Consider the following 11,742-nt stretch of genomic DNA (forward strand, 5'->3'; position numbering starts at 1 on the left):
AAACTACACGAAACGATTCATTAAAACAAGCGTTTTAATGAATCGTCAAGCTTGTCACTCATGCTCGCTGTAACTATACGCAGTCACCTCACTATCTAACAAAACACACCGGCATCAAGATAACGTGACAGTCAGATATCTAAGAGATCAAATTCATTGTCCAGAAGGGCATGCAAATAATGGCTGGCTCACGAACATGTTCCCGCTTTTATTTATCATTTATTTATAATTTGTTAATCATTTATCATTCCTTTAACCTGGCGCTCAGACACCTTTATTTTTGTTGGCAAGACGCGGTATGGATGCTAGCGAACAAGGCCTACCTGAACAGTATGTAAGATTACGGTGCTTCGTAACACAAGTATGACAAACTTAGATCCAGTATAGAGAAGCAGCCACAGAAGTTACTCACGAGGTTTAGTATAGTTGCTGTTTCTGTAGTTGTGACACGCCGGGGTTAACGTGTATTATACTGCGGTTCAGCTTGTCAGCGTTTGCCGACTCATGTGAACTAGCTTCCAATGGACAGACTTTGAGACGGCAGGTGCGTGCTGATACTCATTGCTGAAGTGTGTCGGCAGGACTATATATAATGAGCGTTTTTTCTGAGGCTCGACGAGCCCTCCCCAATTCACAGTTGCCCAAGCAGCAACGGAATGTTTGCCTCGGCAATGCCCTCATAGTCGTCGAACATGTCGCAGGTTACGAGAGTCAGTATAGGGCACTTCTTGGGGGTACCGTGATGTTTTCATCGAACCATGTGCAAGGCGTTTTCAATGTGCATTGCATAATTATGATTATGCCCGTCGCCAGCGTTGCTCGCTACGGCATTGATGCTATTAACGTTTAATGCATGTGCAATTTAATGATGCTATTCGGTTGCGAGTGCGTGTGTTTGGGCTGGTGGTACGACGGACCCAGCCGAAGATAATGTCGAGTGGTTGCGGCGCACTGTGCTCAAGTGTCGCGCGGTTGAACGCGGAAATGAGGACGACAGTGTCGTCTGCATGTATGTCTCTGTAAAGGACTGCCATCGGGAAGTTCGGGGTTTAAAAGTCTATGGATTACAAGGGTTACAGAGAAGAAGGCTTGTAGGTGAGCCCTGTGAACTATACCTACGGATGGTGAAGCGGTTACTTGGACTGGCACTGGATTCGTATATGACGGTTGCGATCGATGACGAAGGGTTTACGTAGTTCGTGTAGGTGTTTGGGGCAATTGAGCGTTCATAGAAAGTGTAACAGGACATGGTGCCAAACACTACCAAATGAGCCTTTAAAATCCAATTAGATTAGTAGAGCGTGAAGTTTCTGTATTTCCAATGATATGGCGTCTGGCGGAGGTTGTATAACTCTATAAGGACGCCTGCACTCTTCCCTAGTGTAAAGACGAATTGATTTGGGTGGAGTTGTGTTTACGTAGAAAGTAATAAATGCGGGAATTCAGCATCTTTTCAGTATTTTTCTTTTAACAGCTAACTTATAACTACGGACCGGTATGACGTAGAAGAGTCAGGTGGTCGATTGGGCTTTGCGATGAAAACTATCCGTACTTCAATGACGGCAACAGTAAGAGAAATGACGTAGATTAAGACAATAATGATTGAAAAAAAGAAAAAAATTAGGATCGTTTGTGTTTGGAAAATAAATTTCGGGAAGAGTGATTTTGTCTAGGCCGTTCCAGCTCTAGTTCTGCCTGAATTAAGCGCTTGTTCTATTACGCCGATATAGTGAGCTAGTAGGACATAATTCGTAGTGGTATCGTATGGTGTAGTGACTACGTGGCGCAATTGTAGATGAAACGCGTCGATCATCGCTTAATTAATTGTCTCCTGAGGTATGTCTGTTCAGTAATGATTTTTCGAATCCAATATACTATATTTGTAAACCACTTGTTGGAAGAGGAAGCGGAGGTGATTGTGTGGGGATGTGTTGCTTGGCGAAAGAAATTTGGAATAACAGGCCCAATAGATTACGCTTTGTCAAAGCTGTACGGCTGCGTATTTAGGGTGATCGATATTCAGTTTTTTTTTTTTTTTTTTTTTTTTTTTGTGAAAGCGTCGTATTGGGTTTTGAAAACTTAACTTAGAATTGGGTCGTGGGCTGTTTTTGAAGGTGGTGGCGCACCGCGGATATAGTCATCTCGCCGATATAGTGAGCTTGTCGGACATAATTCGTAGTGGTGTCGTACGGTGTAGCGACTACGTGGCGCAATTGTAGATATTCAGTATATTCAGATATTCAGAATTGTAATTCAGTAATAATTTCTCGAATCCAATATACTATATTTGTAAACCACTTTTGAAAATTTAACGTTTAATTGGGTCGCGGGCTTTTTTTTTTTTTTTTTTTTTTGAAGGTGGTGGCGCACCACTACATTCAAATCTGGTGGCCACCATGTTCCCGCCTGTTCTGGGAGCCACTGGGCATAAATATATTTGTTTTAACCGGTCAAAGAGAATGTAGAATTTGGCAAATGCAAATTCTAAAGCATCTACTGAGCTAAGTTGGGTCTGTTTCACTTTTATAAACTAATTACAATTTGCAAGTGATTCCAAGCTTTTTTGCGTACCGAATTTGGTATGACTTCTAAGTTCTATATTAGCCTAATATATTAGGCTTGGTTCCAAGCCTAATATATTATGCTTGGTTTGAAAAAAAAAAGAAACAATTTTGACGCGAAATAAGTTGGCACGTGATGACACTGGCCCCTTGAGGCGAGAACAACGAAGTTCGTGGTTCCGTGCGCGCTCTCCGAGGACCAGCCATTGCTAAAGGCAGACGTTTTTTTGCCAATCTGTCACTGGTCAACTATTTTAGCTGTACTAGCTGGGTGACAATATTGAATGCATAGCCTCCTAGTTGCCTAATAATCAATGACGGCACGACCGATATTATACCATAGTTTTGGCGCAGCAAAAGATCAGGAGCGGTAGAACCATCGACAGACCCAATGCCGCCACTTGCCGTTTGCAAGGACAAGTCTCTGGAGTTTTATATATATTGCGCACGAGAAGTTAGGGGACGCATATCGCCGGGCTTACAAGAGAACGTAAAAATGCACACAGAAGAAACCCAACGGAGTATACGATTGAACGCAAAGGTCTGTTTGGATAAACGAACCCCCGTTTGCGTACCCAAAATATAAAACTCATGCATCGAAATAGCCTAGACTGCACTTTTCTCGGAAACCTTTCAAATATTGTTTTGACGTAGCAGTTGTCGATGCCGCTTTATCGGAGGGGTGTGGGGGCGAATAATGATTTTTCAGGACGAATCGAATACGAATCGAATCCAATATCGAATGTTTTTTTTTCGAATAGTTTTCGAATAATTAACAGCCTTTATGACAATAATATAAAACGATGTTCACATCCTAATATTCTTAAGGGTAGCAAGCCTCTGTCATTACGTAGTACGTTAAGAAGCGTTGCATATTAAAAGCACAAATGGATCATTAGGAGCAAACAAACAGTTTCCTCGCATGCACTGAGGACTCTTCAGAGAGTGCGAATGCCTGTAAATCATGGCTACCCACGCGACGTAGCGTGCTCCACTACGTTTAATGTCTAAACTATGGCGGTGGGGGTGAAACTTTACTGTACTGTTGCTCTAATTTTATCTTTAATTGGGCGCCGTTGACTTTTCGAAATATTTGATGAGTATTCAAAAACTATTCACATTTACGAATAGTGAATATTCGATTCGGTCTTCGAATCGAATCTAAGTTATTCGATTTGTAATTCCAAAAATTTGAATATTCGCACACCCCTAGTCTTTATGCTAGCTGTGTTCAGAGAATTTCGCATTTCAGTATAGTGTTGACGAACACTTAATATGCTGCGCCGGGCGGAGCCAGAGTGACAGAATTGTGTGTGACGTTGAAAACATGGCAGCTGTGACGTCACCAGTTACTTTCAGCGGACTTCAGGCGCCACAAGTGGTCCTCTTCAATTTCTCACGTCTGGCTACCCGCGGGCTGCCAGACCAAGCGATGCATAGCGGAAACACATGGCCTTCGGGATCGGTTTCCGAGATTGGAGCCGTCACTGAAGGCCACGATGTTAAATAGCCTAAGATCGAAAGGTTCGAGAAGTAGTAGCCAACGATTGCAGGCATCGCGAAATGTACAAACGCAAGCATCGAAATCTAGTTACGTAAAGTCACGTAAAGTGCTCAGTTGATGCAATGCAGGTAGCAAGTCGTATGAAAGTCTCCTCAGAGATTACCGCTGTATTTACGTATGCGCATGAAGTACGTGTCTATAATAACAAGAATTAGCGTAACACGAACTTTTTTTTTTCAGTATCTGCCCGTTTGTTTCAAACGAAACTCAATATTACAGTTCCCTAAGAACATATATGTACACACTGTAAAGTTCACGCGCACAGGCCTCTTTGACCATCGTTAAAACATTTTTATTTACAAAATACTGTGCTTTCATATCATTTTTGATAAACAGATATGTGCAATACGTTAGTAGAATGCCAACAATTTTAAGTTGTTAATAAAAGTGCTGCCAGATCATAACTTCTTTTCTGCAAAAGGCAGACGCTTTTCCATAGAAGCGGTCCTTTTTTTCGGGCCTATAAATACTGCTGCCGACGCTGAAGTGTAGAGGTTCGGTCCGGATCTCGAGGGCTGCTTCTCCGTAATGTTCTTTGTCAGGATATAAGAATCTGTTGAATCAACGCTCGACGGGAGCATTTGACCGAACTTTTTTGCACCTTTAGCATTTATCAATTTTCATTGTAAGAATGATAAAGGATTCGAAATCCTTTTATTGCGTATTTTTTCCAGGTTCGAAAGGGAACTACTCTAACCTTGTGTTTGTGGCCTCAACACATGTGGCTGAGTGGCTCTCTCGCGTTTAATTTTCCGGGCGCGCCCGTAGGGTTCTTCTGTCATTGGCGCTTCTTGTTGCAGAAATGTATTTTTAAGATTACTGTGTGTAGTATGATATCACTTAGAGCATGCGAAACCAAAAATACACGCCAGCGCAGGCCGCGGGACTGCTATGTGTATAGTGCACACTGTAACATGCACACTGTACTTTGTGCATGTTGTAAATAAACTTGACTTCACATGCGATGCACATGCTAATGAGCACGTGCCAGGCCCAAGATGCACATAACGTGGTCACTTGCACGAACCTGCCATTCTTTCATGCTTTTCACATCGCTGCGTAGACGTCTCACAACAGATGTGCATCGATGCACATTGAGAGACTAAATCCTGAGGGGTCCGCGCCCAATTTGGTGTATTAATTCATTTTGGCATAGCCTAGCTGCGAGTGGCGGGCTGCGTAGCCATAAAAATTGTACGAGATAAAGGTTGTGTGACCTTTGTAGATGTAAACAAAAACATCGCATGAGATTAGAAGATGCTTATAAAAAAAGAAAAAAAAATTCACCCACAATTACGATACTCCCTAATGCGAAATTTGAGCGCAGCTCTATACGTGTACTCGTTTCGCGATATTTATTTATTTATTTATTTATTTATTTATTTATTTATTTATTTATTTATTTATACGAAAGGTACTGCCGACTTCTGCGCGTATAGGCAGGAGTGGGTAGAAAAATAGGAGATATCACCTGTGACAATACGTTTTCCAATACAAGGAAATAACAAAAGAGCGCAAGAACAAGACAAATCAATGCACGCGCGACAACATAGAAATTTGCTGTTCACAAAACTAAAAGAACATGGCGATGATTGGGAAGTGTGCAGCGTTTTAGCACAAAAGTACAAAGCTGCCGAGTAGAATATCTGGAAAGAAGTTAACTTTCGAAGGATGGCTGGTAGTCGCCCCCAGAGGCCCTGGCAACAGTCACCAACGCCGCGCGCGTTCGTTGCGAACGCGAGCAAAACTTTCGGTCGCTATTTAATCACTTTTCGACATACACGGTCAGGATTAGGGAAAAGATTGAGGGCACCGTGGTTGGGGCCGTCGACCACTACCTACGGTAGAACGAAATCCAAAGTAATTTTGTTACAGCGGTTCCCAAAATCCGACTGTGGTCCTGTGGCGTTGTAAAATTGCATCGCATGTATAAGCATAACTTCTCGAACTTCGCACACGGCGATGTTTCTCCTAATATTAAAGAAATATGACATTGGAGAAACACAAGTGTAAACACAGACCTGAACAATTCATTCTGCCCCCAACCCTCGCCCCCAACGATAATAGTAAATGGAAAATCATGCTTGCAAGTAATATGTCAGTGCGCATTTTATTAAAACAGCTCGATCATTACAGTTCTCTATTCTCAGGTGCTTTGGGTTGTATTGATTGACTGAATCCTTCTATTCAGGCAGATGACACTATATATTCATTAGTTGTGATTTATTTCTTGAGGTTTTCGTGCGCTTATGTTTGTATTGCAGAATGAGACATTCTGAAACATGATTGTGCTGCCAGAGCTTCGTGCAAAGAGCATACAGAAGCTTTAAAAAATAGAAGTTTCCTAAAAGTAATAATTTTGTTTCAAGCTGAAAAGAAGAAAAAAATGTGGAACGCTTCACGATTTTGCGTGTCATCCTTGCGCAGGGGCCATGCTAATCTTCTCTGTATCGTTCCAATTTTAGTATATGTACTTTGGAAGTACACCAACCAGTCCTTCGTTCAACTATATATAGCCACGAATTCGGCCCTACCGAAGCAGCGGTGAGAGCTCTGTAATATCGTAAGATTTGAGGCCACGACGGTTAAAAATTCACACATGCTGTATTGATTTACAGGTATTAGGCATCTTAGCAATGACCTGTTATGCTAACGACTATTTACTTCAAGGAGTACGATTCTTATACGATATGATTTACATCTGCAAAGAGCGAACCGCGACGGCGTCCCACTACGGCGTCTCTGCTTGTGCCGCCATCTAGTGGGCATTGCATCAGTTAACACACATGCCGCGTAAATTGAAAGGCAGTAAAATGCCCATGTCCTACGAGCTGTTTTCGGATTGGAATGGGCGGCATTGCAACTTGTGAATTGTTCATGGAGCAAATGTTATCAATTAATATTTTCATAGAATTTTCGGACGTTATTTAATCATTTTTCAACATGCATGTTCAGGATCAAGGAACAAAAAAAAATTGTGGTCCCCATGGTTGGGATCGTGGATCACCACCCACGGTAGAATGCAATCCAAAGTAATTTTGTTACAGCGGTTCTCAAAGTCTCGACTGTGGTCCTGTGGCGTTGTAAAATTACATCACATGTATAACCATAACTTCTCGAACAACGCATACAGCGATGTTTGTTCTTATTTTAAAGAAATGGGGCATTGGAGTAACACAAGTGCAAACACGCATCTGAAACCCCCCCTCAGTCCCCAAACACCGTGGAGTGTGGGAGATGTGCTCTCTTGCACCCCGAACGAAAATGGAGAACCATATGTTTGCAAATGATATCAGTACGCCTTCAATTAAAAACAGCTCGATCATTGCAGTTCTCTACTCTCAGGTGATTTGGGTTGTGCTTTTTGATTGATTGCATCCCTTTATTCAGGTGATCATTTTTAAGTTTTACGGAACTTTTATAAATTGGCTATATTGCAGATATAGCATAATTATAGTCCTTGAGGTGGATTATTCCGAGAGGCGGACATTACTAGCACGAAAAATGAGACACATAAACTAATTAATAAAAATTAACTTCCTAATTACTTTATGGCACATACTGCAATTTACAAATTGTCGGTGGTGAGCTTACAAGGAGTATCCACTTGGACCGAATTCCCAGAATGACACCAGTTTCTAGATATGCGCCGTCAAAGTCGCCGTAAAAATGCACTGTTGTCCTACTTACTTTTTCCACAAAACGCTTTTTTATGCATTGAAGCACATAAGTAACTGGAACGCCCATGTATTTCGTCCTACAGTTTCCTAAATAATATCTGGAAACTGGTGCAATCCTGGAAATTCATTTCAAGTGGATACGTACGTCTTGCAACCTCACCGGTCACAATTCGCAAATTTTAATATGTGCCGTAATGTAATTAATTAAGAAGCTAATAATTGGTGAATTTTCGTTCAGTTCGATCAATGTGTGTTTAGATTTCTCGTGGAAGTAATGTCCGCCTCTTCAAATAATACAGCTCAAGGACAATGTTTATGCTACCAGCCAGCGGCGATTTTTTAAAATTCCATAAAACTTAAAAATGATCTCGCCGTAGATTCATTGGTTGTTATATTTTCGAGCTTTGCGTGCGAGACATTCGGAAACATAATGGTGCTGCCAGAGATTCGTGCAATGAAAAAAATCAGTTTTCCTAACAGTAATTATTTTCTTTCAATCTGGAAAGTAGGAAAAAAAATGTGAGCGGTTCACGCGCAAAGAAAAAATCCGGTTAAATGTTTTATTTCAGTGCTGGAAAGCACGAAAAAATGTGGAACGCTTCACGATTTTGCGTGTCATCCTTGCGCAGGGGCCATGCTAATCTTCTCTGTATCGTTCCAATTTTAGTATATGTACTTTGGAAGTACACCAACCAGTCCTTCGTTCAACTATATATAGCCATGAATTCGGCCCTACCGAAGCAACGGTGAGAGTTATGTAATATCATAAGATTTGAGGCCACACCGGCTAAGAATTCACACACGATGTAATGTGTTACAGGTGTTAGGGATATTAGCAATGACCTGTTATGCAAACGACAATTTAATTTCAGGAACACAATTCTTATGCGATATGATTTACATCTGCAAAGAGCGAACCGCGACGGCGTCCCATTTCGGCGCTTCCGCTTGTGCCGCCCTCTCGTGGGTATCGCTTCAGTTAATACAAAAGCCGCGTAAATTCAAAGCGTGGTGCCAGAACAAGAAGTAAAACCCACTAGCGTGGTATTTGAAGCGGCAATGGGAACAGTGGGCATTATATAACAAATGTCACGGCGTCACGTCCAGCGTAGTCACGCCTCAAGTGTTGAGAGCATGAAGCCCGTGTTCACATGATTATGCGATAGTATACTGCGCGCCATCTTTTCCGAGTTTTTCCATTGCTCCATGTTACTTCTGGAATAGGGTGTAAACCTTGAGCACATGTTGAAAACTAATGGAACATATGGCTATCGAAACTTATCTGGAAGAAAATAACCTATTATACTTCAGACAACACGGCTTCAGGCTAGAGCTTTCAGCTGTTACTCAACTTTGAGAAATTATACACGACTTTGCTGCAATAATCGATTCAAGACTGGCGTAATTTTTATAGACTTTTTGAAAGCTTTTGACCGCGTTCTACACACTTTACTAACTTTACTAATCTTCAAACTCGAATCAATATACCTCTCGAATCAATACCTCTCGAATCGGTCCCTGTTTGTTAGCGTAATTAATGCTGAATCAGACCATCTTGATGTTACTTTCCGTGTGCCCCGGGGATCGGTTCTGGGGCCAACTCTATTTCTTCGATATATTAACGTCTAGACATGTATGGAACCAAGGGTTACAATAAGGCTTTCTGCGGACGACTGCCTCATTTACACACCTGAACAGACAAAGCTTAACTAGTCTCTAGAAAACATTGTTACCTGGTGCAAAAAATGGGGCACGCAAATTAACACACAGAAAACTATGTGTAGGACTACAACACATAAGAAAGAGCCCTTAAATTTCACACATAAATTGATTAATACTTCTTTGGAACGAGTTGACTCAGTCAAATATGTACGCGTAGGTGTCACAATTGCAAGATCGTTGAAATGGGATGTACTGTATTATCGACTCGACCAATAAAGTTTACGGACCACGGCATCTCAGAAAACGCTAAATATCCGAGCAGCCTTTAAAAGTAGCCAGTAAAACCGCACATCACAATGTTGTTCGCATATACCAGTACAGGCTGGAAATAACTTTTTGGACGCTGCACGATTTAAAAAAAAAAAAAAAAGGAACGGCGTTACGCGATCGAAGCAAACCTTGTGCGTATTGTTTCCAGTACAGTGGAGTAGCCGCCAGTAATTTATTCGTTACTGAGATTTAATCAGCTCATTGTGCTTAATTATTGCCGCGCGACTGGTCCCTCGAGGCACTTTGCGTGTATTCGCGGGCTTCTTTCGCGCTCGAAAAAACACTTTTATGTAGTACGTACTGAGCAACAGAAAGCTGTATCTGGGGGTTTTCATGGTGCTCTACAATTTTCTCATTGACACTTTGACAATTAGAACAATACTTCTCGAGTTAGATAATTAATCACAATGAGCTGATTAAATCTCAGTAACGAATAAATTACTGGCGGCTACTACACTATACCGAAAACAATACGCGCTAGGTTTGCTTCGCGTAACGCCGCTCCTCTCTCTCTCTCTCTCTCTCTCTTTTTTTTTTTATCGTCCTGCGTGATCGCTGGGACACCCTGTACATCAATAACGTTTGCGCACACGCGTTCAAACTCAGATTTTCGCGAAGAAAACTATAGCGACCGCCCCCACCTCGGTGAAATTAACTGCTTATAATACTATGGTTAGGCCGCTATTAGAATACAGCAGCATAGGATGGAACCCCCATCAACAATATTTAAACTTGGCAATCGAAAAGATTCAAAGCAGTGCGCTCCGGTTTATATTACAAAAAGTATTCAAGGTACGACAGCGTAACTGCGACTCGCACCCTACAGCATGCATACCAACACTTGCTGTTGGTATGCATGCATGCAGAAGTTGACCTGCTCGAAGTTCAATTCATCTTATTTACCATGACCTGATAAACTTAACAAAATCTGACTATACTTGGTGCCCTCCGGACGTCACTCCAGTAGAACTAAACATGATAAGTGTATTCGTGTCGGCACTCGAATTGCACCTCGAGTCATAATCGGGATGATGAACGCATTGTGGTCGTCTTGGCTGAGCATTCCTAAAAAATTTATCAATGACGGTATTACCATGCCGCAAGTTCTTCCACACGCGCCGGTGTCCGCGCGTTCTTTCGTACTTTTCTGCGCTCGGTTTTTGCGCAGGTTTGTCCATTGGATGCACATGTTAATATTCATTGCACTCGATACTGTTTGTACACTACACGGCACACCCAATTTGCATTTTCATGTTCAGTTCATGTTTGCTTGTGCGCGCGCGTGACACCAAGCTTGTTCATTTTGTTAGTAAGCGAATGTTTACGAATTTATATGGTCGATAAAACTACTTCGTAGTTTTTCCTCTCGCAATGCGATAAAAATTTGCTATGGCAATGGTGCTACGCAGTTCTGGCGAAAATGCGACTTTTTCCCCTTCCACCATGGTCTAAGTATACTCTTAAAAAAGTTTGTACCCTTTGTGTCTTATCTTGTCGCACAACGATAATTGTCATCTGTCTCGACCGCATTCCCTTTCTTTAACGCTGCGAGCCCGGTACTTCCAAGTAACGAACGGCATAACCATGGAGGATGGGAAAATTTTCCTTCCTCCATGGGCATAACCGCTAAAAAAAAAAAAAAAAAGAACCATAACCATAACCATAACGGCATAACCGTTATCAGTATGGCATAGCATTCTCGACTGGAAAGCTGCGAGCGACGAGTTTTCAAGGAAGGAAACTCAAGCAAGGCAGGTGACGATTATCCTTGTGGGACAAGATAAGCCTCAAAGGGTGCAAACAATTTTAAAAGTGTGGTACTACGAAACCATCGTAGTCGCTAAATCGCTTATTCAAAACCAAAACCAGAAACGCCGATTCTTTGACGTAAGCTATGGTAGCGCCACTTTCTCCACGGCGGCGTGCTGGCGCTTTCATCGTGCCG

General features: G+C 41.9%; 2 non-coding genes across 2 annotated transcripts; both read right to left on the reverse strand.

Annotated features, from left to right (window-relative positions):
• Positions 1-6,507: 6,507 nt before the first annotated feature.
• LOC119432050 (U6 spliceosomal RNA) lies at positions 6,508-6,610 on the reverse strand. The gene has a single exon (XR_005188123.1). It is a non-coding gene; the product is annotated as a U6 spliceosomal RNA (small nuclear RNA).
• Positions 6,611-8,389: 1,779 nt separating this feature from the next.
• On the reverse strand, positions 8,390-8,492 carry LOC119432051 (U6 spliceosomal RNA). The gene has a single exon (XR_005188124.1). It is a non-coding gene; the product is annotated as a U6 spliceosomal RNA (small nuclear RNA).
• Positions 8,493-11,742: the final 3,250 nt, after the last annotated feature.

Source organism: Dermacentor silvarum, chromosome 10 (assembly GCF_013339745.2).
Source record: "Dermacentor silvarum isolate Dsil-2018 chromosome 10, BIME_Dsil_1.4, whole genome shotgun sequence".
Lineage (NCBI taxonomy): Eukaryota > Metazoa > Arthropoda > Arachnida > Ixodida > Ixodidae > Dermacentor > Dermacentor silvarum.